Raw genomic sequence first — 27,500 nt, 5'->3', positions numbered from 1 at the left:
CGGTGCAGCCTCTTTAGGTCAAGATTGAGACTATCCTGATCTGGCAACCCCCCCATAACACAGACTGGCCTTCCTGGGTCTCACAGGATACTTCAGGAGTTTTCTTAAGGGGTATTGCACCACTCTTACCCCTTTAACTAAGTTGACTTACAAAAGAATCGCAAAAATGTGATCTGGACAGAGACCTGTAAGAAAGCCTTCAACTACATCAAGGAGGCTGTGTGTACAGTATTTGTACTCAAGGCACCTGACTTCTCCAAGGAATTTATTGTCCAGACAGATGCTTCAGAGCATGGCTTTGGGGCTGTCTTAACATAATTAAATGAGGAGGGTTTAGACTAACCTGTAGTTTTCATCAATAGAAGGTTACTTCCTGACAAGACCATGTCCACTCACCTGAATTCCAGGTTCTGCGGGAGCAAGGAGAATAAAACCCTTACCCCTAAACACTATTCTCTCATATCTGAAATGAACAGGGAATGAGCGAATAGCCTCCTGGGGAAAGGGATAGGGAACAGGGATTTGGGAAGGGAAGAGAAACAAAACAGAGTAGTCCATATCATACCAATGTTAACTGGAGTGACAGGAGGTACATTTAAAGTGACGCCCTGGAGATTTCAGGGTCACAGGCCTGCTACTCTATTGATCCATTGTGTTGTAAATATCATTACCAGACTGCCTGACTGTTGCACATTGTGAGTGCAGATGTCTACATGGCAGGGTTCTGGTCATATGGCCTTGCAAGTGGAAATTGGATAAGGCTTCATATCGCTATGCAATGTGTATTTGTGGAGTACAGTGTGCAAATGTCATGTGTGTTACACCTACGTAATCCCAGTAGGCCTCAATGCATGGATACAGTGTCATTGGCATGGTGTGGCCACCTGGACAAACGCACTAGTCAGCACATGGATTGGCATTGTCATGCCAGACTCATGGCCAGTATATCCCAGGTGTGTCATTTCTGTGAAGCATTCATTCAATACAAAGTATAAAGTTATGTTGCACGGTGTTAGCAGCATATAGGGCATTACACTGCTCACCTACTGGTTGGGAAAATTAGATTGGCAAGCACCAACACAGGCACCCTTGCATCATAGTGTAATGGGCCCTGTTTTTTACCCAACAAAGACCTTTTTACGGATGTGTACTCTCGTATGCATACAAAAACTCCTGAGATCTATTTATACATATTATATAAACACTGATAAATGCAGCCCTTGGAAAATGAATGTACATAAGAGTGAATATATTAAGCTGATCATGAAGTTGTTGCAAATGTATAGTAGATGTTTATTATCAGAGTGGAATGTATTTGGGTGAGGCAAATTTATAGAGGTGTTCTACATCAAAGTCTTGCAGGGCGGAACCACTCATCGTCCATATATGGAGTGGCTACTTGACGCAGAGCAAGCCAAGTCAGCAATGTGTGCTGCATTGTGTAATTCCAGATGAGTAATGCAATGCATTGGCATTCAAGCTGTACCTGCTTACCCTGTCACACCTCACATATGTTTGTGACCTATTTTGCCCCCCTTGCATGATGCTGGACCAACACCAAAACTGCAAATAGCTTGATCATGTCTAAAATTACATATTGACACATCATCAGGATTGGAATTCACCTTTAAAAGTGATATGGTTGTTACCATATTGTGACAACCTTCACTTATTGTACACCTACATTGTCCTCATTTGAGTCAGTTTCACATGTTGCATTAGGAGATGTCTTGGGAATGATGGTGTATTGTTCTTATCCCTAGCTCAATATTTGGTGTTGGTCTGGACTTGCAGTTATGGTCACATGTCAATGTCAGCCAACTTTGGAAAACAAAATGTACATTTGTAAATCAATGTGATGTGTGCCTACTTTCACTCCCTAGACATCGTGAAACCGGACATAGCAAGGACCTATGAGAAAAAACGTGACAGCTACAGGCACATAACAAACATTGCAAAGGCTTACAAGAGGATGGTTGCAAAATACCAGCAAGAAAAGGCTGGTGGGTGCTGGAGGAGTGGCAGAAGGTTCCAAAAGAAAACAGCAGCATCACCACTAGTATCACAGGGTGAGAGACAGCAGTCAACTACCCCAGACGCAGGAGGGCCCCACATGTCACAAACGTGCCAAAATCCACAACTCATGCCACATCGGGACCCTCTAATGGTCTGCCTCAATAAAGGTTGCCCAGCCAGGGAGGAACAACTTAGTTCCTATACTACAGGATGGTGTGAATGATGAGGAGGCTCAACACCATGATGGCTGATATTGAAGGGTAGCAGGCCAACCTGAAAGGCAGTTTACTAAATATACAGGAGGGTTTGGAGCATATCGCTGCCTAGATCTGAGTCTCTCCCCCTTCATCTATTGACTTTCCCAGTTTATTTTTTGTGGGATTGTTTATAGTTATTTAGCATAGTGTTAATTAGGAATTGGTATAGGTATAGTGTAGTTAAGTGTTAGGTTTTAAATACTTAAGCAGATAGTAGTTTTAGGTCTGTTTTTCTAATGTTATTTTTTAAGCAAGTGTGGGGCTGATGTTTAGTGTGTTTAAAAATATTTATTTAAAAAACCAAAATACTACAAAAAGATATATATGTTTAGGATTACATGTATAGGTAGAATATATTTAAGATTTAGTTGCTGTTTGTATTGTTCAAATCTATGTGTATTAAGAGAGCTGGGGGTTGATGTTTAATTTGTCAGGTGTGTATAGTACATCAGATAGTTTAAGATGTTAAGATAGTTTAGGCTAGTGTTAGGTTAGTTAATGCAGATTAGGCAGGTGTAGGTATTCTAAATAGTTTTTATACCTTAAATATTTTTCTACTTTCATTCGTTTACATTAATTCATATGTAAGAGTTTGTACCGCTGTATAAGTTAAGTTGAGCTCATGATGTAGCAATTGACCTGCAGTCAATCAAGGTATATGTAGCTTTTTCAGAGGCTTATGGGCAACTGTTAGTCTATCTCACATTTGACTAATGTATCAACAACTTTCTTTACTTTAGACTCTGTAAGTGGGGCTTAGTTGGATGATTTTTCACACAGCACAACACAGGTAGTCTCCTACTGTTGTATGCTGAGTGAAAGAGATAGGGCAGGTATGGTTAGGAAAGTGTTTTTACTACAGATTGCTGCACCCTTGATGTGCCTCAACACACACTGCTGCCAGGCACTGTCATACACTCTTGCACCATTGCTCAAGGGTAAATGTTATTGTCAGGCTATTAATTGTGAAGGTGGACACACCTGCCTGAAGAATGTCCATCACTATTGACATTGACTAATTTCTAGGTATGGCACATCATGCAGCTCACTTTGGTCACCTACTTAAAAAGTTTCATGCCCATTTATCTTCCATTTGCTCTTCTCCTCCAGAGGTGTTGTATTTTTTCTGGTTCTGTGGTCTGGCTCTTATAGTAAAAATGTATGTAGAGTATTTTTAATATGTGGCTGCACTCACACTCACACATATTAGGCTTCTCTGGGGCAGAGGAATACATTTCCCCTGCTTATCCCAGTGTAGTATTTTTGTCAATTTATCATTTGACACAGGTCTCGGAGCCCTTGCATTTCTTAGTTACTGACCTTCAAGGTATTTAGATTGGCCTTGAGCATTCTTGTGTGGCACAGGTATGATGCTGATTCCTAAGGAATATGGGCATGGATATCGGCCATCCCTTTTGACACCTTGGGCCTGATTCCAACTTTGGAGGACGGTGTTAAACCGTCCCAAAAGTGGCGGATATACCACCTACCGTATTACGAGTCCATTATATCCTATGGAACTCGTAATACGGTAGGTGGTATATACGTCACTTTTGGGACGGTTTAACACCGTCCTCCAAAGTTGTAATCAGGCCCCTTGTCTCTACTGTAGAATATCTTCAGTGTGAACAGTGAGTTACTCATATTTGGATGGCAACATTGTCATGTTCACTGAACAACATTAATGTGGATGAGTGGAACAGTGTTGTGGTCTCACATATATGACACCTCGTATTTCTAAATGGTAAGTATCTGTGTGATTAGAAAGAGGTTCTCACTGTGTGTCAGTCAAGTGACTGCAGCCTGTTGTGATACACTGAGATTCGACTGGGAGAGAACACATTGCTCTTTATACCATTGCAGTGGTTGTACTTGGTGCATATCCAAAGACAGCATGTGCAATTGACTTTAGCTCACCCTTCTAGAGAAGCAAAAAAGTAGGTTGTGATTTTACAATTCTACCAGGGTATATGTAGTCCTTTCAACAAAAAAACATACAATATTCTTTGTGGTTTAGTAACAATTTGTGTATAAGAGCTATTTTTATTCAAGATTGTAGGTCCCTCACAAAGATTTGGGATTCCAATTGTAGGCGTTTGGCCAACATCAACAGTTATTGATAGCTTAGATGACCAGACAGAGTCCATTTAGAAGATGTCATGCAATATGTGGCGGTGAGTAGTATTTCAGTGAGAAGGTAATATTGCCAGCTAGTTTAGTTTCAAAGTCCACAAGTAGATAAGATCAATAGGCTCACAAACAAACAGTACAGTACTGAGTGACAAAGGAGGTGGCATGATGTCAAACACAGGACCATTAGGAAACTGGCCAGGAGGCACTGACAAATTTTATCGGGCAGACCACCAATGGAAACTGGGGAACTGCATATCTTCCTCCTCTGATGGGGTTTGTGCCTCGTCGGCACTTGATGTTGCTTGCATGGGAGGCATCTGAGGCACACACACACATCAGAGGAAGCAAATGTATGTCCCCTGTCCCCACTAGCATTTTACTGCCAGTATGGAAACCTGGAAGTCCCTGACAAAGATCTAGTGGCCTGCCAACAAAGCAACAATGTTGCTATTGAGGGCACTCGTTGTTGTCATCTAGGAGTCCAACTTGCGCTCCAGGCATTCTATGATATTACAAATGACCCCAATCTGCATGGCAACTTCACTGGTGTCTGATGTATAGGGCTGTTGTTGTTCCCTATGCATCATGACACCAGCGATATGAGCTGGGGACTCAGCTAATCCCATGGAGCCAAGTGTAGGTGTTTGTTATACTCTCATTAGGGCTCAGGCACCTAGGAACTAATTCTAGGGTGCCTGCTATGGTCTCCAATTGGTGCTGGACTCCTACCATTTGCAATTGAAATTCAACTTGGGGTCCTTAGAGTCCTTAGCTGGGATTGTACAGGTAGACAGGGCATGTTCTGAGGGTGAGGGTTCCTCTGGAGACCCTGTAATGTTATCTACCCTTGCGACAACTGGAGGAGAAGATTCAAAAGTGTCCTGGAGTTGTTGAAAGGTGTCACCACCTATGGGGGCAGGGTGGCATCACCAACAGGTTGATCATTAAGGACAGGCTGCTCTACAGGAGGTGTAATTTGTCCCTCTGGAAAGAGATAAAAATATGTGAATAATTTTCCATGATAGATGTATACATATTGATTTGCTGAGAATCATTCTGATTTGGTATTCACTTTCAAGCACACAATGATGTGGAAGGTATGTTATTAAAAGTAAATGAGGCCATGTTACACTATTGTTGCCTTTCACATGGCAATACCTTTACAATGTTCCCAATTTGTGTAATGTCACACAAGGCAACGCAGCTAAGTAGCTTGCTGGCCTGTCCTGCATGGAAGAGCAAGTGCATGTAAGGGCCTCAATTTACATGATACATTTGATTTTCTATGTTGGGCCCTCACTGATGTGACATTAGCTTTTTCACACCACCACTGAGACCATTGCACCATGTCACCATGGTCGCTGCATTCCCTCTAGCCATCATTTAGCACCCCAGCACTGGGCCAGTAATTTTATTATACTGTGCATTACATGTAATCCTGCACTGTGCCTTTCCACAGTACAACACACCAATCTGGCTTGCTGTACTGGCTTGCATGCCATTTGTGCAATATTGTGACCTAAGGGTCATATTTAACACACACCTGCAAAAATCTTCACAGAAAGCAACCTTGCTCCAATGCAGAAATGGGAGGCCAAACTTTGTTTTTTGTGTGTACTCCAGTACTTTCCTAGCGTACACACAATCATCTCTAGACCCCACAGCAGTGAACACTGAGAAGCATCTCTGAAGGGGAGACAAGGATAACTGCCTTCACACTTGAAAATATGCATCAGCTCAAGCTCACTTCAGTTCCTCAGAAACCAAGTTGGTAATCTGCAGAGTACCGCAATTCTATTAACTCAGCCCAAATCATTTGTGCTCGTACATGACTCCTCTGTCAATCATCATTCAGACCTAAGGACTTAAATTCATCTGATACATCGATGACACCCAGATTATACAGTGAGTCTCAGGAGACACCAATACCACCAAAATGTGTTGCATTATGCCTACCTTTATGCGAGAGTAATGGGGCATACTGAACCTCACTGATGGTAATGAGGATATTCGGCAACATGAACCTATCCTGGTTCCCACACAACTAGACCCAAACATCTCACCCTTCAACGACCCCAGACACCTCGTCCTCATTCTGGACACGTTCCCCACCCTGAAACCTTGCAATTCCCTATTTCACCTCCACATGCTTTCACATATTTTGCATAGTGAGACTTTTCTTCTTTTGGATCTCTTCTGCCACTTGTGAGTCCGTCACCCAGCACCTCATGACATGCAGACTGTAGTATACTAATGCCCTGATTGACAGCATCTCTGTGCTACACAAATACCAAACTTTCAAATACAGCAAAGCCTGACTATAATGAAGCCTACTTTGCAGCACACAGTTTGCACATCACCTCCTTAAGATACAGCAGCTCACTATTCAGACACATTTCCAGTTCAGTATACTCAGCTATACCTACAAGACGATGCACTAACTGAGGCCCCCTTAGCTCACAAACAATCCATGCTTCCAAAACAGAATTATTGACCACTGCTCTACACCACTTGCATTCACCCCAACCTCCAATATCCATTTGAGCAAAACAGGAGGTAGGGTGGTCTTTTACAGGATTGCCAACACCTATTAAAACTCACCCAACACATCAAGAAAGCTGTGTCCAATATGGTTTAGATGTTGTAGATTACACTGCATGTCCCAGATACAGAGGACATTCTCGACTGAGGCAACACATCACACAGAGCCCAGAGAAACTTGGCAGGCTTGGACAGAAATAAAAGTGACTGCCCAATAAAATGACAGTTATGTAATGGTGGAGTGTATATATCAGACACAATTGCCCTTCACTACAAACAGCACAGCACAATAGATCAAAGGGGCATATTTATGAGCCCCTTTTCATCGGTCTTGCACCACGCTCTTGCACTGTGGTCAAATAAAGCAGATAACTGAGGTATATCTGGTCCACTTGATGGGTGGGAGCACGGTGCAACCTCTCTATGTCAAGATTGAGACTATCCTGATCTGGCAACCCCCCCATAACACAGACTGGCCTTCCTGGGTCTCACAGGATACTTCAGGAGTTTTCTTAAGGAGTATTGCACCACTCTTACTCCTTTAACTAAGTTGCCTTACAAAAGAATTCCAAAAATGTGATCTGGGCAGAGGCCTGTAAGAAAGCCTTCAACTACATCAAGGAGGCTGTGTGTACAGTATTTGTACTCAAGGCACCTGACTTCTCCAAGGAATTTATTGTCCAGACAGATGCTTCAGAGCATGGCATTGGGGCTGTCTTAGCATAATTAAATGAGGAGGGTTTAGACTAACCTGTAGTTTTCATCAATAGAAGGTTACTTCCTGACAAGACCATGTCCACTCACCTGAATTCCAGGTTTCGCGGGAGCAAAGAAAATAAAACCCTTAGCCCTAAACACTATTCTCTGATATCTGAAATGAGCAGGGAATGAGCGAATAGCCTCCTGGGGAAAGGGAAAGGGAACAGGGATTTGGGAAGGGAAGGGAAGGGAAGAGAAACAAAACAGACTAGTCCCTATCATACCAATGTTAACTGGAGTGACAGGAGGTACATTTACAGTGATGCCCTGGAGATTTCAGAGTTGCTGGCCTGCTACTCTATTGATCCATTGTGTTGTAAATATCCTTTCCAGACTGCCTGACTGTTGCACATTGTGAGTGCAGATGTCTACATGGCAGGGTTCTGGTCATATGGCCTTGGAAGTGGAAACTGGATAAGGCTTCATATCGCTACGCAGTGTGTATATGTGGAGTACAGTGTGCAAATGTCATGTGTGTTACACCTACGTAATCCCAGTAGGCCTCAATGCATGGATACAGTGTCATTGGCATGGTGTGGCCACCTGGACAAACGCACTAGTCAGCACATGGATTGGCATTGTCATGCCAGACTCATGGCCAGTATATCCCAGGTGTGTCATTTCTGTGAAGCATTCATTCAATACAAAGTATAAAGTTATGTTGCACGGTGTTAGCAGCATATAGGGCATTACACTGCTCACCTAACGGTTGGGCAAATTAGACTGGCTAGCACCAACACAGGAACCCTTGCATCATGGTGAAATGGGCCCTGATTTTTACCCAACAAAGATATTTTACGGATGTGTACTCCTGTATGCATACACAAACTCCTGAGATCTATTTATATATATTATATAAACACTGATAAATGCAGCCCTTGGAGAATGAATGTACATAAGAGTGAATATAGTAAGCTGATCATGATGTTGTTGCAAATGTATAGTAGATGTTTATTATCAGATTGCAATGTATTTAGGTGAGGCAAAATTATAGAGGTGTTCCACATCAAAGTCTTGCAGGGCGGAACCACTCATCGTCCTTGTATGGAGTGGCTACTTGACGCAGAGCAAGCCAGGTCAGCAATGTTTGCTGCATTGTGTAATTCCAGATGAGTAATGCAATGCATTGGCATTCAAGCTGTACCTGCTTACCTTGTCACACCTCACATATGTTTGTGATCTATTTTGCCCCCTTGCATGGCGCTGGACCAACACCAAAACTGCAAATAGCTTGACCATGTCTAAAATTACATATTGACACATCATCAGGATTGGAATTCCCCTTTAAAAGTGATATGGTTGTTACCATATTGTGATAACCTCCACTTATTGTACACCTACACTGTCCTCATTTGAGTCAGTTTCACATGTTGTATTAGGAGATGTCTTTGGAATGATGGTGTATTGTTCTTATCTCTAGCTCAATATTTGGTGTTGGTCTGGACTTGCAGTTATGATCACATGTCAATGTTAGCCAACTTTGGAAAACAACATGTACATTTGTAAATCAATGTAATATGTGTCTACTTTCACTCCCTAGACATCGTGAAACCGGACATGGCAAGGACCTATGAGAAAAAACGTGACTGCTACAGGCACATAACAAACATTGCAAAGGCTTACAGGAGGATGGTTGCAAAATACCAGCAAGAAAAGGCTGGTGGGAGCTGGAGGAGTGGCAGCAGGTTCCAAAAGAAAACAGCAGCAGCCCCACTAGTATCACAGGGTGAGAGACAGCAGTCAACTACCCCAGAGGCAGGAGGGCCCCACATGTCACAAACATGCCACAATCCACAACCCATGCCACAGCGGGACCCTCTAATGGTCAGCCTCAATAAAGGCTGCCCAGCCAGGGAGGAACAACTTAGTTCCTATACTACAGGATGTTGTGAATGATGAGGAGGCTCAACACCATGATGGCTGATATGGAAAGGTAGCAGGCCAGCCTCAAAGGCAGTTTACTAAATATACAGGAGGCTTTGGAGCATATTGCTGCCTAGATCTGAGTCTCTCCCACCTTTATCTATTGACTTTTCCAGTTTTATTTTTGTGGGATTGTTTATAGTTATTTAGCATAGTGTTAATTAGGAATTAGTATAGGTATAGTGTAGTTAAGTGTTAGGTTTTAAATACTTAAGCAGATAGTAGTTTTAGGTCTGTTTTTCTAATGTTATTTTTTAAGCAAGTGTGGGGCTGATGTTTAGTGTGTTTCGAAATATTTATTTAAAAAACCAAAATACTACAAAAAGATATATATGTTTAGGATTATATGTATAGGTAGAATATATTTAAGATTTAGTTGCTGTTTGTATTGTTCAAATCTATGTGTATTAAGAGAGCTGGCAGTTGATGTTTAATTTGTCAGGTGTGTATAGTACATAAGATAGTTTAAGATGTTAAGATAGTTTAGGCTAGTGTTAGGTTAGTTAATGTAGATTCAGTAGGTGTTGGTATTCTAAATAGATTTTATACATTCAATATTTTTCTACTTTCACTCCTTTACATTAATTCATATGTAAGAGTTTGTACCGCTGTATGAGTTAAGTGGAGCTCATGATGTAGCAATCGACCTGCAGTCAATCAAGGTATATGTAGCTTTTTCAGAGGCTTATGGGCAACTGTTAGTCTATCTCACATTTGACTAATGTATCAACAACTTTCTTTACTTTAGACTCTGTAAGTGGGGCTTAGTTGGATGATTTTTCACACAGCACAACACAGGTAGTCTCCTACTGTTGCATGCTGTGTGAAAGAGATAGGGCAGGTATGGTTAGGATAGTGTTTTTACTACAGTTTGCTGCACCCTTGATGTGCCTCAACACACACTGCTTCCAGGCACTGCCATACACTCTTGCACCATTGCTCAAGGGTAAATGTTATTGTCAGGCTATTAATTGTGAAGGTGGACACACCTGCCTGAAGAATGTCCATCACTATTGACATTGACTAATTTCTAAGTATGGCACATCATGCAGCTCACTTTGGTCACCTACTTAAAAGGTTTCATGCCCATATATCTTCCATTTGCTCTTCTCCTCCAGAGGTGTTGCATTTTGTCTGGTTCTGTGGTCTGGCTCTTATAGTAAAAATGTATGTAGATTAGTTTTAATATTTGGTTGCACTCACACTCAACAAATATTAGGCTTCTCTGGGGCAGAGGAACACATTTCCCCTGCTTATCCCAGTGTAGTATTTTTGTCAATTTGTCATTTGACACAGGTTTCGGAGCCCTTGCATTTCTTAGTTACTGACCTTCAAGGTATTTAGATTGGCCTTGAGCATTCTTGTGTGGCACAGGTATGATGCTGATTCCTAAGGAATACGGGCATGGATATCTGCCATCCCTTTTGACACCTTGTCTCTACTGTAGAATATCTTCAGTGTGAACAGTGAGTTACTCATATTTGGATGGCAACATTGTCATGTTCACTGAACAACATTAATGTGGATGAGTGGAACAGTGTTATGGTCTCACACGTATGACACCTCCTATTTCTAAATGGTAAGTATCTGTGTGATTAGAAAGAGGTTCTCACTGTGTGCCAGTCAAGTGACTGCAGCCTGTTGTGACACACTGAGATGCCACTGGGAGAGAACACATTGCTCTTTATACCATTGCAGTGGTTGTACTTGGTGCATATCCAAAGACAGCATGTGCAATTGACATTAGCTCACTCTTCTTGAGAAGCAAAAAAGTAGGTTATGATTTTACAATTCCACCAGGGTATATGTAGTCCTTTCAACAAAAAACATACAATATTCTTTGTGGTTTAGTAACAATTTGTGTATAAGAGCTATTTTTATTCAAGATTGTAGGTTCCTCACATAGGTTTGGGAGTCCAATTGTAGGTGTTTGGCAAACATCAACAGTTATTGATAGCTTAGATGACCAGACAGAGTCAATTTGGAAGATGTCATGCAATATGTGGCAGTGAGTAGTATTTCGGTGAGAATGTAATATTGCCAGGTAGTTTAGTTTCAAAGTCCACAAGTGGATAGGATCAATAGGCTCACAAACAAACAGTACAGTACTGAGTGGCAAAGGAGGTGGCATTATGTCAAACACAGGACCATTAGGAAACTGGCCAGGAGGCACTGACAAATTTTATCGGGCAGACCACCAATGGAAACTGGGGAAGTGCATATCTTCCTCCTCTGATGGGGTCTGTGCCTTCTCTGCACTTGGTGTTGCTTGCATGGGAGGCATCTGAGGCACACACATATCAGAGGCAGCAAATGTAGGTCCCCTGTCCCCATTAGCATTTTACTGCCAGTATGGAAACCTGGAAGTCCCTGACAAAGATCTAGTGGCCTGCGAACAAAGCAACAATGTTGCTATTGAGGGCACCCATTGTTGTAATCTAGGAGTCCAACTTGCGCTCCAGGGATTCTATGATATTCCAAATGACCCCAATCTGCATGGCAACTTCACTGGTGTCTGATGTATAGGGCTGTTGTTGTTCCCTATGCATCATGACACCAGAGATATAAGCTGGGGACTCAGCTAATCCCATGGAGCCAAGTGTAGGTGTTTGTTATACTCTCATTAGAACTCACGCACCTAGGAACTAATTCTAGGGTGCCTGCTATGGTCTCTAATTGGTGTGGACTCCTACCATTTGCAATTGAAATTCAACTTGGGGTCCTCAGAGTCCTTAGCTGGGATTGTTCAGGTAGACGGGACATGTTCTGAGGGTGATGGTTCCTCTGGAGACCCTGTAATGTTATCTACCCTTGCCACAACTGGAGGAGAAGATTCAAAAGCGTCCTGGAGTTTTTTAAAGGTGTCATCACCCACGGGGGCAGGGTGGCATCACCAACAGATTGATCATTAAGGACAGGCTGCTCTACAGGAGGTGGTATTTGTCCCTCTGAAAAGAGATAAAAAATATATGAATAATGTTCCATGTAGGATGTATACATATTTATTTGCTGTGAATCATTCTGATTTGGTATTCACTTTCAAGCACACAGTGATGTGGAAGGTATGTTATTAAAAGTAAATGAGGCCATGTTACGCTATTGTTGCCTTTCACATGGCAATACCTTTAGAATGTTCCCACAAAATCTGTGTACACAATGGGGCTGATTTGTGTAATGTCACACAAGGCAACGCAGCTAAGTAGGTTGCTGGCCTGTCCTGCATGAAAGAGCAAGTGCATGTAAGGGCCTCAATTTACATGATACATTTGATTTTCTATGTCGGGCCCTCACTGATGTGACATTAGCTTTTTCACACCACTACTGATACCATTGCACCATGTCACCAGGGTCGCTGCATTCCCTCTACCCATCATTTACCGCCCCAGCACTGGGCTAGTAATTTTATTATGCTATTCATTATATGTAATTCTGCACTGTGCCTTTCCACAGTACAACACACCAATCTGGCTTGCTGTACTGGCTTGAATGCCATTTGTGCAATATTGCGACCTAAGGGTCATATTTGACACACACCCGCAAAACTCTCCACTGAAAGCAACCTTTCTCCGATGCAGAAATGGGAGGCCAAACTTTGTTTTTTGTGTGTAGTCCAGTACTTTCCTAGCATACACACAATCATCTCTAGACTCCACAGCAGTGAACACTGAGCAGCGTCTATGAAGGGGGATGGGGATAACTGCCTTCACACTTAAAAACAGCTCAAGCTCACTTCAGTTCCTCAGAAACTAGGTTGGTAATCTGTAGAGTACCGCAACTGTATTAACTCAGCCCAACTCATTTGTACTCGTACATGACTCCTCTGGCAATCATCATTCAGAACTATGGACTTAACTTCATCTGATACATCGATGACACCCAGATTATACAGCGAGATTCAGGAAACACCAACACTACCAAAATGTGTTACAATATGCCTACCTGTATGCGAGAGTAATGGGGCATACTGAACCTCACTTATAATAATGAGGATATTCGACAACATGAACCTACCCTGGTTCTCAAACAACTAGACCCAAACATCTCACCCTTCAACCATCCCAGACACCTCGTCCTCATCCTGGACACCTTCCCTACCCTGAAACCTTGCAATTCCCTATTTTACCTCCACCTGCTTTCACATATTTTGCATAGTGAGACTTTTATTCTTATGGATCTCTTCTGACACCTGTGAGTCCATCACCCAGCACCTCATGACATGCAGACTGTAGTATACTAATGCCCTGATTGACAGCATCTCTGCACAGCTGCACACACAAATAGCAAACTTTCAAACACAGCAAAGCCTGACTATAAGGAAGCCTACTTTGCAGCACACAGTTTGCACATCACCTCCTTAAGATACAGCAGCTCACTATTCAGACACATTTCCAGTTCAGTATACTCGGCTATACCTACAAGACGATGCACGAACTGAGGCCCCCCTAGCTCACACACCATCCATGCTTCCAAAACACAATTATGGACCACTGCTGTGCACCACTTGCATTCACCCCAACCTCCAATATCCATTTGAGCAAAACAGGAGGTAGGGTGGTCTTTTACAGGATTGCCAACACCTGATAAAACTCACCCAACACATCAAGAAAGCTGTGTGAAATATGGTTTAGATGTTGTAGATTACACTGCATGTCCCGGATACAGAGGACGTCCTGGACTGAGGCAACACATCACACATAGACCAGAGAAACTAGGCAGACTTGGACAGAAATAAAGTGACTGCCCAATAAAATGACAGTTATGTAATGGAGGAGTGAATATGTCAGACACAATTGCCCTTCACTGCAAACAGCACAGCGCAATAGATCAAAGGGGCATATTTATGAGCCCCTTTTCATCGGTCTTGCACCACGCTCTTGCACTGTGGGCAAATAAAGCAGATAACTGAGGTATATCTGGTCAACTTGATGGGTGCGAGCACGGTGCAGCCCCTCTAGGTCAAGATTGAGACTATCCTGATCTGGCAACCCCCCCATAACACAGACTGGCCTTCCTGGGTCTCACATGATATTTCAGGAGTTTTCTTAAGGGGTATTGCACCACTCTTACCCATTTATCTAAGTTGACTTCCAAACGAATCCCAAAAATGTGATCTGGACAGAGGCCTGTAAGAAAGCCTTAAAGTACATCAAGGAGGCTGTGTGTTCAGAATTTGTACTCAAGGCACCTGACTTCTCCAAGGAATTTATTGTGAAGACAGATGCTTCAGAGCATGGCATTGGGGCTGTCTTACTATAATTAAATGAGGGGGGTTTTGATTAACCTGAAGGTTTCATCAATGGAAGGTTACTTCCTGACAAGACCATGTCCACTCACCTGAATTCCAGGTTCCGCGGAAATGAAGAGAATAAAACCCTTACCCCTAAACACTATTCTCTCATATCTGAAATGAATAGGGAATGAGCGAATAGCCTACTGGGGAAAGGGATAGGGAACAGTGATTTGGGAAGGTAAGAGAAACAAAACACTGGTTCACGAAGGAGCCTCACTGCTGTTCTAAGAAAGTTGCCTCAGGACTTGGCCCATGAATTCTAAGACCAAAAACAAATCAAAAACAAAAAGAACTACAAATATCACAGAGTCTTTCAGCAAAATAACAATAATTATTATCATTAGATTGGGCAATCACTGAGTCTTTCAGCAAAGTCACAATAATTATTAGCGCTTTGCTCAACTATTAAGCACGCTTTTGTAACTCACAACAAAATCGTTATAAAATCAAACTTATGAATTTGTCTTTTGTAATTCATTTTCACACAATATACTCACCCCAAAACAATCAGAATAAACGTTTAAGTTTGCATGCATATCCAGCGATGCTTTCAGGAGTTCACAACACTTAACTTCAATTCTGCTTTTAAAAATACTTTTCAAGCTGTTTTTGGAAAATAGTCTTGTATCACTGGTTTCTCAGCATCGACGAATATCTTTCATAATGCACCAAAAGGTCACTAACCTCAAGAAGGCTGAAAACAGGGAGACAAGAGGGGAATTACTCATGAACTGACTTCTCCTGAAATGTTTTGATTATTTGAGGAAGATGGAATACTGCTCGTAAATTCTCCAGCTGCTGCAAAAGTAATCCATTCCAGAGAGGGGAGCTCAGATGAAGCCTCGCACTGAAAAGACAACTCCTGAAAGAATCACGAACTCCAGCTGTACCGGGAACACCTGCAAGTGAAGGAAGACTTGAAGCCAAGCACAGGAAACACCTTGGCAGTTCTATTTATAGACTGGTGTGCTGGTGATGAGTCATCAGACACATGCTGGTGATGAGTCATCAATCATGAGGGGTGTGGATGCTGTGCTGGTGATGAGTCATCAGACACATGCTGGTGATGAGTCATCAAATACTTCTGATGATTCATATGAAGGAATTCGATGTCTCCATCAACCGCTTGGCACACAGTTCACAAATGGGACAACACTTGCTTTTATCAATATACAACAACTTGCAATGTAATATTCGGTCTTCAGACAGAAGATCATTTTCCTCACAAGTTACAAGGAAGTGCTGTGCTGTAAACACATTCATGACATGTTTCATAATTTTTCATACATGCTGATTTATTTTGTGAGGGAGCAGCAAGAAGCGTGCGTGTGTGAGTTTGAATCCTAACACTTCCTTAGAAGCAGAGTGCTATTAGGAAGGAGGCCTTTGCTGTGGTTTGGGCAATGACGAAGCTGAGACCGTACCTGATTGGGACTCAACTCCATGTTCAGAAAGGCCACAGGCCCCTCAGAGGGCTCAAGCAAATGAGGGGTGAAAATGACAATCTGTTGATGTGGTCCATCTACTTACAGGGAATAGATTTTACGGTGGAACTCCACCCTGAGTCAGACCATCCCAATGCTGATTGTCTTTCCAGGTCCTCCGCCTTAGTGATGAGAAATCCCAGGAGGGTGGGTAGTTACCCCCACTTTCATTTGGGGGTACATGTGTTACACCTGCCAGTTTTTGGATGGTCTTACTCCAAATATTAAGAATTACTCTTCCTGTTTTGCTGAATTTGTTCTATTAACTAGTGCTAGAATGCTTGTGCTCTCTTTATTGTAACATGCTGAAATTGGCTTACACACAATTGGCACATTTTATTTACTTGTTAGTCTCTAGAAAAGTGGTGCTACATGTACCTGGGGCCTGTAAATTAAATGCTACTAGTGTGCCTGCAGCATGAACTGTGCCATCCACTTAAGAATCCCATTTAAACATGTCTCAGACCCACTATTGCAGCCTGTGTGTGCAGTTTTAAACTGCCATTGTAACCTTGCAAAAGAAACCTTTTTTCTGGGCCTAAACATCGCGTTTTTATCATACATAAGTCATCCCTAGGGTAGGCCCTAAACGGCCTAAAGGACATGGTGCAATGTATTTAAAATGTTAGGCATGTAATTTTAAGTTTTATATGTCCCGGTAGTGAAAGCCTATCTCTCCCATAGGAAAACATTGGGTTAATTATTACATTTAATAAGTAATAACTTTCAATTGGGAGCAGATCGGAAAATCAAGCTTGGGATCCATGGAAATGTAATTTAAAGCATACTTTAATGTTAAAGTGTGATTTTAAACCACAATTCAGAAAATGTCACTTTTAGAAAGTTGCAAAAAGAACAGATGATGGACGGACTGCTGAATAATGCAAACATTCAACCCCAGTCACAGGTCTGGGTTTAATCCATGTTTTTTTTGCTCGCCATACCATCCCAGTTTGGGCCCAGCCATATGCAAATCAGTCTTGTCAAGCCCGAACTGCCAGGCGAATTGTCAAAATTCTGCACCTCCCCAGTTAAGGCATAACAAAGAGCAATATATTTATTTCTCCTTGTTGCTTCTTCTTTCTATGGGTGCTGTCATAGAAAGAGGGAAATGCCTTAGGGGTTGTTTTTGTACAGGAAGGGACCCCTTTCTGCCCAAAAATAATTCTCCTTACAATCCAGGCACCTTTGCACCATGGTGCAAGGTTGCCTACGTTGGTGCTAGGCAGTAAAGAGGGCATCAGCACAGTAAAAAAGCAAGAATGGACATTCCTGCTCTTTCCCCATTATGCAGCTCAGTGCAACAAGTTGACTTGCTCCACTGTGCTACATACCTTTCCCATAAATATGGCCCTTGGTGCCTGCAGGCTCAATGCTGGGTCACATGATCAGGAATAGCTGCCCAAAATGTCTTAGTGGAGCAGGTACCCAAAGGTGCAGGTTCTTTTAATACCAAATCTCTCATACATTTTTCATATATATTTAAATAATATGGATAATATATATCATGTCATGTCACATTCAATTTATTCATTCACAATCTAATCTAAAACACATACATTGATTATAGATGAACATTGCATCAGAATTATCCCATTAACATATAGAAATGTAATCAACTAGTTCCTCATTAGGTATAGTTCACAGGTAAAAATAACCAGTAGAACAGACTTAAACTCTGTTGAGTTACCAGAGGTATAAATCAGAAATACTGCCAGCCAACAAGTATTTTGCATTTCCTACCACTTCAGAAGGGACAAAATAAAAATAAAGATAACAAAAACGTTTTTAATAGGCAGAAGGACATGAAGTTATTTAGTTTGAGTCATACACTAGCCCTTAAAAACTAGATATGCAGGTGAAGAAACTACAATCCAATTAGGGCAAAACATAACAAAGTTCAACAAATGTATAACTAAAATCATAAATACAAATCACAAAGAAAGAAATTCAGCCCTTACTAGTGAAAATTGAATACATACACCTCCAGTACAGTTTATACGATATGAACAGTTTCAATCATTGCTCCCCTATATCAACAAATAAAATGATCACTAAGCATATTCAGATTCATCTCCCCTATTTAACTCCGGGGAATCACCTAAGAAGAAAAGAGAGAGCAAGACCATTAAAGAAAGAGTCCAAAGAAGAAGTCGACTAGTGAGAGACAGAAGGAGAACAGAAGAGAGAGAAAGAGAAACAAAAAAAAGGACATAGTTTAATTAAGAACAACAAAAAAAACCCTATCAGAAAAATAAAAGAAACCACAATACCCTCCCACTTTAAGGAGTTGTTGATATGTTTATTTACTAGCATTAACTCTGACAGGACGACCCTTGACATACCCACAACATATTGGTGGAGAAGTGGGATAATATTCCCTACAAATAAAATGGGAATATGGAGGTGAAACCCTCCCTAGAGGACATGATTAATCAACTTGCTGAAGGACAAAGGCACTTACAGATGGTATGGGAAGAACAACTACGAGAGGCCCGGGACTACAGAGAGACTCTACAGAATGCATTACAAAGTCAAGATACCATAATTGCAAATCACCAGTTGGTTCATGAAACAGCTCTTCAGAAATTAACTGACACTATAGCCACCACTAGGGCTCATCCCAACGTACCCAGTTCCATACTACAAAAGTTTCAAGACGGAGAGGAACCTGATTCCTTTTTCACAAATTTTGAAAGGGTCGCAGCATCTGTAAACTGGCCCCAGGATAGATGGGTGCAAGATGTAGCACACCTGCTGACAGAAACATTACAAGCCGCCTACCAGGCAGTAAATCCAGGCTGAACACTATCATATACTGAGATAACTAAGGTCATTCTCGAGAGGATGGGTTTTGATACGGTGTATTATCAAATAAAATTCAGGAAGACAAAGTGGATCTCTATGGAAAACCCCGAGCCCTATACTATAGGATACAAGACTTAGGATTAAAATGGTTGAGTCCGATTGCACAAATAGAGAAGAAGTAACACAGATAATATTATTAGAGCAGATTTTAGAAGCCCTACCCCTACAAACTCGCAACTGGATTAAACAACACCCTAATGTTAATACGATCACCGCCATAGATTTACCATGTGCGTTTCACAGAGCTCCTGAGTTCAGAGTAGGACCCCAAAAGGGGCAGATCGTGGGAGGCAGATCGGCCATCTCGTATTCCAGATCCCGACCAATAAAAAGTCCTGAGGACCCTCCTATTTCTTGAGCACCAGACAGACAACCTAATCAAACACCCCAGTGTTATAACCGTGCAGAGTGGGGACATATTGCCCACAACTGTCCTCACAAACTTCCTAAACCAGAGCCAGTGGAATTAGGGGTCACCAGAGGCAGGGTATAATACACAGCCCAAGGGGGTCACATTACATGAAAGAAATGTTAGTAAACTGGAATCCCACAAGAGTATTAGTTGACTCCGGGTGCAGCCAATCAGTGAATAAAGCAGAATTAGTACCAAAGGAACAAACAAAGACAGATCAGTTTGTTTCCATTTGCTGTATCCATGGGGACATGAGACATTACCCAATAGCCGATGTTCAGATAGAATGGAGAGGATGGAAAGAACCCATCATAGTGGGGATGATACCACATCTGGTTGATTATTATAGGAACCAATTACATCGATTTTCCTGAGCTACTAGCTGATGTACGCACAAGCCAGGAGACAGACTCATGGTTAACGGAAGCCCCATTTGCCCAGACACTCATTACTTCAGATCAGGGTAAAGCAAAACTAAGCAGGAGTGAAAAAAGAGAAAAAAACATATGGTTTCATATGACTAATTCCTATGATTCTTTACATTTAACCCCGACAGAGAAACCTATCATGGCGCCCCTACTGCCTTTTCCAGTTAGTCAAAGAGAAGATTCCACATTACAACATGCTTGGACATCTGCCGTTACAGATAAAACAGGACAGGTGTGTCCATATTTCCTTACTCAGAATGATTTACTATACAGGGTTATATGACACAATAATCAGGAAAAAACCCAATTGGTGGTACCCAGCACATATCGCACCCAAGTACTACAATTAGCACATGGTCAAGTAGGGGGAGGACATTATGGGAGAGGGAAGATGCAGGAATATCTACTATGGCGGTTTTATTGGCCTGGGGTATTTCCAGACATTCGGAGGATCTGCGCACAATGTTCAAAGTGTCAAGTTCTCAACCCTTGAGCAGTTTAAAGAGCCCCCTTATGTCCATTGCCAGTTGTTGATATCCCTTTTTCCAGGCTCGGTATGCATTTAGTAGGCCCTTTTACCCCTTCCTCTAGAAGATATATGTACATTCTTGTCCTTGTGGATTATGCAACACAATATCCCAAAGCTAAACCTCTTACTAGTATGACCACCAACAGCATAGCACATGCCACGATTGGATTTTTCTCTCTGGTAGGTTTCCCGAGAGAATTGTTAACCCTTCAAGGTACTCCGTTTATGTCTTGTCTAATGTCTCAAATATGTGAGATATTAGGAGTGAAACACATTCACACATCTGTCTATCATCCACAGACGGATGGGTTGGTAGATATAATCGTACCATTAAAACACTACTAAAAAAAACAATATCTGACTCTGGCAGAGACTGGGAAAAAAACTACAGTTTGTTTTATATGCTATACGAACTCACATTCAGGCCTGGACGGGGCATAGTCCATTTGAATTAGTATTTGGATGTCAGCCCAAGACCCTATTAGATATGGCCGCTGAGAGGTGGGAGGAGAAAGAAACAGATTATAAAGATATTCTTGAGTATACCCAATAGCTAAAAGATCAAATCCAAACAGTTTGGGATGATGTCCGAGTACATTTAGAGGAGGCTCAAGAGAAACAAAATAAATATTACAACCGAGGTGCTAACTTAAGAGACTTAAAGGTAGGGGATAAGGTACTAGTACTGTTGCCCAGCTCTGAAAATAAATTATTAATAAATGGCAAGGAACATACGATGTACTACAAAGAGTGAACCTCGTTACTTACCAGCTACAAATCTCTGAAACACCAAAGAAAACACAAATCTACCACCTAAATTTACTAAAGAAATGGGAAGAGACTGATAGCCAATCACCAAATTTAGACACCAGATTTTCTGTAAATAAAATAAAACCCCTGGAAATAAATCTATGTTCCCAACCAGATAACTCGGGTGACTGTCTTCTGCACATTAATCCAGAAATAATGAGAAACGACAGAACACAACTATTGGAAGTCTTATACCAGGACCAGAAACTCTTCTCTTTGGCTCCTGGGAAGACCTCCTTGATAGAACATAAGATTAATGTTAAAGACGGGAAAGTCGTCCGTCTTCGACTCTATCGTATTCCTGAAGCCCGTAGGAAAGTAGGTGAACAAGAAGTACAGAACATGCTAAAAATGGGTATAATTGAACCCTCTATAAGTCCATGGTGCTCCCCAGTAGACCTGGTCCCAAAACTGAATGGAACAGTTTGTTTTTGTTTTGAATTTCGAAAATTAAATAACTTGTCTGACTTTGATACATACCCAATACGAGAGTGGACAAATTGCTCGAACAACTGGGTAAAGCTCGCTATCTGTCCACGTTGAACGTCACAAAAGGGTACTGGCAGATACCCTTAAATCCCCAAGACAAGGAGAAAACAGATTTTTCTATACCCTCAGGGTGTATCAATTTACCATAGACGACATTGTTATTTATAGTGAAACATGGGGAGAACATCTACTCCATCTCTCTAAGGTTTTCCATACCCTAGTATAAGCAGGTTTAACGGCTAATACCGACAAATGTAATCTAGCACGAGATTCTATTGCCTATCTCGGTTATCGCATAGAAAAAGGACAAATACGACCCCAGCGTGACAAAGCTGAAGCGATCCTTAAGATACCTCCACCTCAAAGAAAGAAGGAAGTGCGGTCGTTTCTAGGGATGGTTGGTTATTACTGTCACTTCATTCCTACTTATTCCACCATTCCAGCCCCCCTGATTGACCTTCTAAAAAAGGAACAACCTACAAGATTCAAGGGACTAACTACAACTCAAATCAGTAGTTATGAGACACTTAAACATTGTTTGACAACTAAACCAGTCTTGCTCTGCCCTGACTTTACAAAACCATTTTATTTACAAACAGACACATCCGATGTGGACATAGGAGCAGTCTTGTCACAGAAAAATGAAAATGAGATAAACCACCCCATTGTATCTGATCAAAATTTATTGGTTAAAGTTACAAAATGTAATGCCAAACAATCAAAATTAAAACAACAAAAAGTAAATAAAGAAAAATATCACACTTCTCCATTCAGTCCTAAAATAATCACAAAGTGGAGACTCAAACCTGTTAACGCGCCTCTAGTGTTCCATCAGGCAGGATGGGCCATCTCTGACTTGATAGGGGGCAGAGCTGTCACCTACTCCACTTGCACATCACAAAAACTCTGTCCAAGTGCACTCACAGAGGGTGTCGGTTGGACCTGACATCCTTAGCTTGGTTTTCCCCCAACATTTTGCCTTCTAGCATCCTGTTTTTGCTGACTTAATGTTTGTATTTTTGCTGGCTTTAGGATGTTATGCACTTTACCACAGCGAATCAGTATTAAAGAGTTTGTGCTCTTCCCTTTATACATAGTCAGTTGATTTACACACAATTAACATATTTAATTTACATGTAAGTCCACAGTAAACTGGCTATGGATGTCCCTGGGGTCTGTAAATTAAATTCTACTAGTGGCCCTGAAGTAATAACTGTGCCACCCACTTACATAGCCCTTTTAAACATGTATCAGGATTGCCATTGCAGCAGGTGTGTGTACAGTTTCAAACTGCCATTTTGACCGGGCAAATTAAGCATTTCGCAAGGACAAAAATTCCCTTTTCAATACATATCAGTCACCAATAGGGTAGGCCTTCAACAGCCGATAGGGTAGGGTGCAGTGTATTTAAAATATTGGGCATGTACATTTGAGTTCTATATATGTCCTGGTCGTGACAATCTCCTAAATGTGTTTTTCACTACTGTGATCCCTACCTCTCCTGTAGGATAACAGTGTGTTACCTTATTACACTTAATAAGTACAAACTAACTTTCAATAGTGAACAAGGAGGAATATTGAGTTTGGTCTCTTAAGAATTGTAATTTAAAACTCTCTTTAATGGTAAACTTGGATGGTAAGTCATAATCCTGAAAATGGCACTTTTAGAAAGTTGTTATTTTCTTGTTTTAACCATTTGGTCCCTGCAGCCTGTATCCTGGTTCAGATCACTAGGTGTAGCTGGGTGTTGATTTTTGTGGATTGCTCTCAGACAGTGAGACAAAAGGGGAATAGGTGTTGGCAGGATGGTCCATCTCTGACTTGATGGTGGGGCAGAGCTGTCACCTTCCTAAATTGCACATCCCAGAGACTCTGTCCCAGCATAATCTCAAAGGGTTTCTTTTGGACCTGACATCCATGTGTGGTTTTCCCTTAACTTTTTGTCTTTTTAGTCCCCTGTCCTTGCCTTCTTTAGGACTCTGTACACTTTACCACTGCTAACCAGTGCTAAAGTGCTTGTGTTGTGCTCTCTCCTTTACACATGGTAAAATCAGCTTACACCCATTTAGCATATTTAATTTACTAGTAGGTCTCTAGGACAGTGGTACTACATGTACCCAGGGCCTATAAATTAAATGCTACCAGTTGGCATCCATAACCAATTGTGCCACCCACTTAAGTAGCCCTTTAAACATGTTTCAGGCCTACCACTGCAGCCTGTGAGTACAGTTTTAAACTGCCATTCAACCTGGCAAATAAATCTTTTACCAGGTATTAACCTTCCTTTTTAAAACACATACGTCACCCTTAGGGTAGACCCTACAGGGCAGGGTGCAGTGTATTTAAAATGTTGACATGTACTTTTAAGTGTTGCATGTCCTAGTAATGAAAAACTCCTAAATGTGTTTTTCGCTCCTCTGAGGCCTACCTCTCCCACAGGTTAACATTGGATTGCCTTATTATTATATTTAATAAGTGAGAACTTTCAATTTGGAGCAGATAGGACTGTTGGGTTCGGTGTCTATGGAATTGTAAATGAAAGCCCTTTTTAATTGTAAAATCTGATTTTAGGCACAATTCTGTAAATGCCACTTTTAGAAAGTTGTCATTTTCTTGTCCTAACTTTTGGTGTTTGCTGCCTGTATCCTGGGTCACAAGACTAGGTGTAGCTGGCAGTTGGTCTTTGCGATTTGCTCTCAGACACTAAGACAAAGGCGAAGGGGAATAGGTGGTAGCAGGATGGGCCATCTCAGGTTTCATGAGGTGAGGAGCTGTCAACTACCACACTTGCACATCACAAAGGATGTGCATGAGTACTCCATATTCTTCTACTACTTCAAGGTGGGCTCCAGGTATAAGTTATGGACCCGCAGATCCAACTCTTCAGAATACCTCTGGACCTGTGAAAGACTCAGAAAGACTGGTGTGATGCTCTGCTAGAAGGACTGCTACACTGTTGCCCTACTGCCCTGCTGCCTGAGTAATGGACTGGACTTACATCTTGAACCCAGGACCACCAGAGTGACTCCAAGGGCCAATAGGCTTACTTCCTCATCAGACGCCTCAGAGGCAGGACAGGTCTCAAACATCCTGAACCCAGCATCTGAATTCAGTCTGCAATGAGTGTTGTTCCCCAAGTGGTGCCACACAAGTTCTGGACCCTTGCCAGCCCAGCTGTGGGAAGAACCAAAGCAATGTCTTAGGAACGAGCTAGTGGGCAAAGCATCTTCAGTGCAAGACTTCGCATTACAAGTCTCTCTTCAACAGCATCCTTGACAACAATGCAGGACCTCGCATCCCAGCTTCACAGCTCCATGGAGCAGCCAGGGCATAATGCATTCTTGACATTGTATCACTCAACACTCCACAATCAGGATTTTAGGTAATCTTGTTCAGCTAGCCTAAATGGGTCACTATCCCTGACCCGTGCTACATTGCAGTCGGCCTGAACTTGTGACTTTGTCCCAGTACTACCATATAACCAGAGTTGGCGCTTTTAACCACTATTTTTACTTAAATCTTTAAAGCTTCATATCTCCGGTTCTACTGATTGGATTTTTGTTGTTTTAGTGTCAAATAATTTATTAAACATTTCTCTACTTATCTGAATTGTAATGGGATTTTCTTGTGTTCTGTTTCCACTTTATTGCTGATTGAAGTGCTGCATAATTACTTCATACATTGCCTCAAAGTTAAGCCTGACCACTTTTGAGAAGGCTAAACACTGGATAATTTGAGGTTTGCTTGTATTTCACCCTGATAGAGACTGAGATTGCTGCTTGAGTAGGGTTTCATCCTCTCTCAACCAGTAGCCACATTGCCTACAATTTCCCATTTTCTCTTTTGTGCCCCTAGACAAGCTGGTGACAGGGTAGGAAGGCAGGAAATTCCAGACACCTTTGCAGGCAGAGGCCTCTAGAAGTTTCTCCAACGTCAGAGTGGGCACCAGATGTACATTTTGGACCCTCAGACCCAACGCTTCAGGCCCTCTGGAAAACTCAGAACCACTGCTGTGCTGCTCTGCTAGATGAAGGACTGCTACTCAACTGCCCTACTTCTCTGTCACCCTACTGCCCAGAGAAGGACTGGATCTGCATCTTAAATATAGGATCACAAGAGTGACTTCAATGGCTAGTTGGCTGGCCTCCTCACCAGAGCCTCAAGGGCAGAAAAGACTCCAACTATCTTGAGCCCAGCAGACTGGAGTCTGTCTGCTGTGAGTCTTGTTTTGAAGTTGCTCTGCCAGCCAGGTATGGTCCACAAAGAACCAGCGAAGCATGGTGCATTGCCTTGCCACTTTGCATCACAATCACCACTGCAAGACTCAGGTCTAGTATAATACCTGACAGCGCCTCAGAACCACTACTGCAAGACACATCTTTGATGCAGCTCCTGGTAACTGTCACTGTGCAGCGCATCCTCAATGCAGGACGGGGCGTGGCCAAGATGGCGACCAGAGAGGAAGCATAATCTGCAGTTCCGCTCCCGGACGACCAAAATCTCCTGAAGAACGGCAATCCCTAGACTTTTCCGGCAGATCGCCAGGTACACTGCTGACTCAGATCTCCCCGCAGTGCTCCAGCTTCCATCGGACGGGTGCCGAGCCAGAAAAAAGGCACGGCAGTGTGCTGAGGTGGACTCGAGGGCCGTGGCAGTAAGGCCGGTGGCGCGGGCGGGGTCTAGCCAACTCACACCGCTCCCCCGACATAGGAGGAGACCGTGCTCCGCACCCCGTAACAGATTGGGCCTCGCAGGTCTGTGCATGGACGCGGAGGAGCGCCAAGTACTTGGAGCGGCACATTGTCTGCGCGTATCGGGCTGCGCCATCTTAGAGCCGCTCACCCTGTGACCCGTGGTCGGGTACGTCCCTAAACAGGCCCAGCGGGTGCTGGCGAAGGAGGCGTATAGTTTAGTTTAGTTTAGTTTAGTTTATAAGATTTGTAAAACGCATGGCGACCCGAAGGCATCCCAGCGCTAAAAGCAGCAACGCACAAATAGGAGGGGGGATCAATGCTAATTACAGAATAAAAACGTTTTGAGCTTTTTCCTAAAGAGGTGCTCGGAGGATTCATAACGGAGCTCCAAAGAAAGGGTATTCCAAAGGTGGGAGGCCTTTCTGGAAAAAGAATTGTTGCCCCAGGCTCTCTTAGATCGAGAAATGTGTGCATTCCTAAGAGAGGAGGAACTTAAGTTCCTAGAAGGAGTATGCAGGGAGATCCGTTTCCTTAGAGAGATGGTACCTTTACCATGGAGGGCCCTATGGACAATGCAGAGAGATTTAAAATGGATCCGTTCTTTGATGGGGAGCCAGTGGAGGGTGGAGATAGCCAATTTGGCGGATGAATATTTTGAGGAGTGAGTAAGAAGCCTGGCAGCTGCATTTTGCACTCTTTGCAGCTTCTTTATAACATAAAAAGGGGAGCTAAGGAACAGAGAGTTTCCGTAATCCAGACGGGAAAGAATTAAGGCTTGGATGAGAATTCTTCTGGCTGTAGGAGGAAGAAGAGAGAGAATCTTTCTGAACATGCGCATAAGACCAAAGCAGGTAGAAGAAACTTTAC

This window comes from Pleurodeles waltl, chromosome 3_2 (assembly GCF_031143425.1).
Source record: "Pleurodeles waltl isolate 20211129_DDA chromosome 3_2, aPleWal1.hap1.20221129, whole genome shotgun sequence".
Taxonomy (NCBI): Eukaryota; Metazoa; Chordata; class Amphibia; order Caudata; family Salamandridae; genus Pleurodeles; species Pleurodeles waltl.
Note: the sequence above shows the minus strand (reverse complement) of the source record.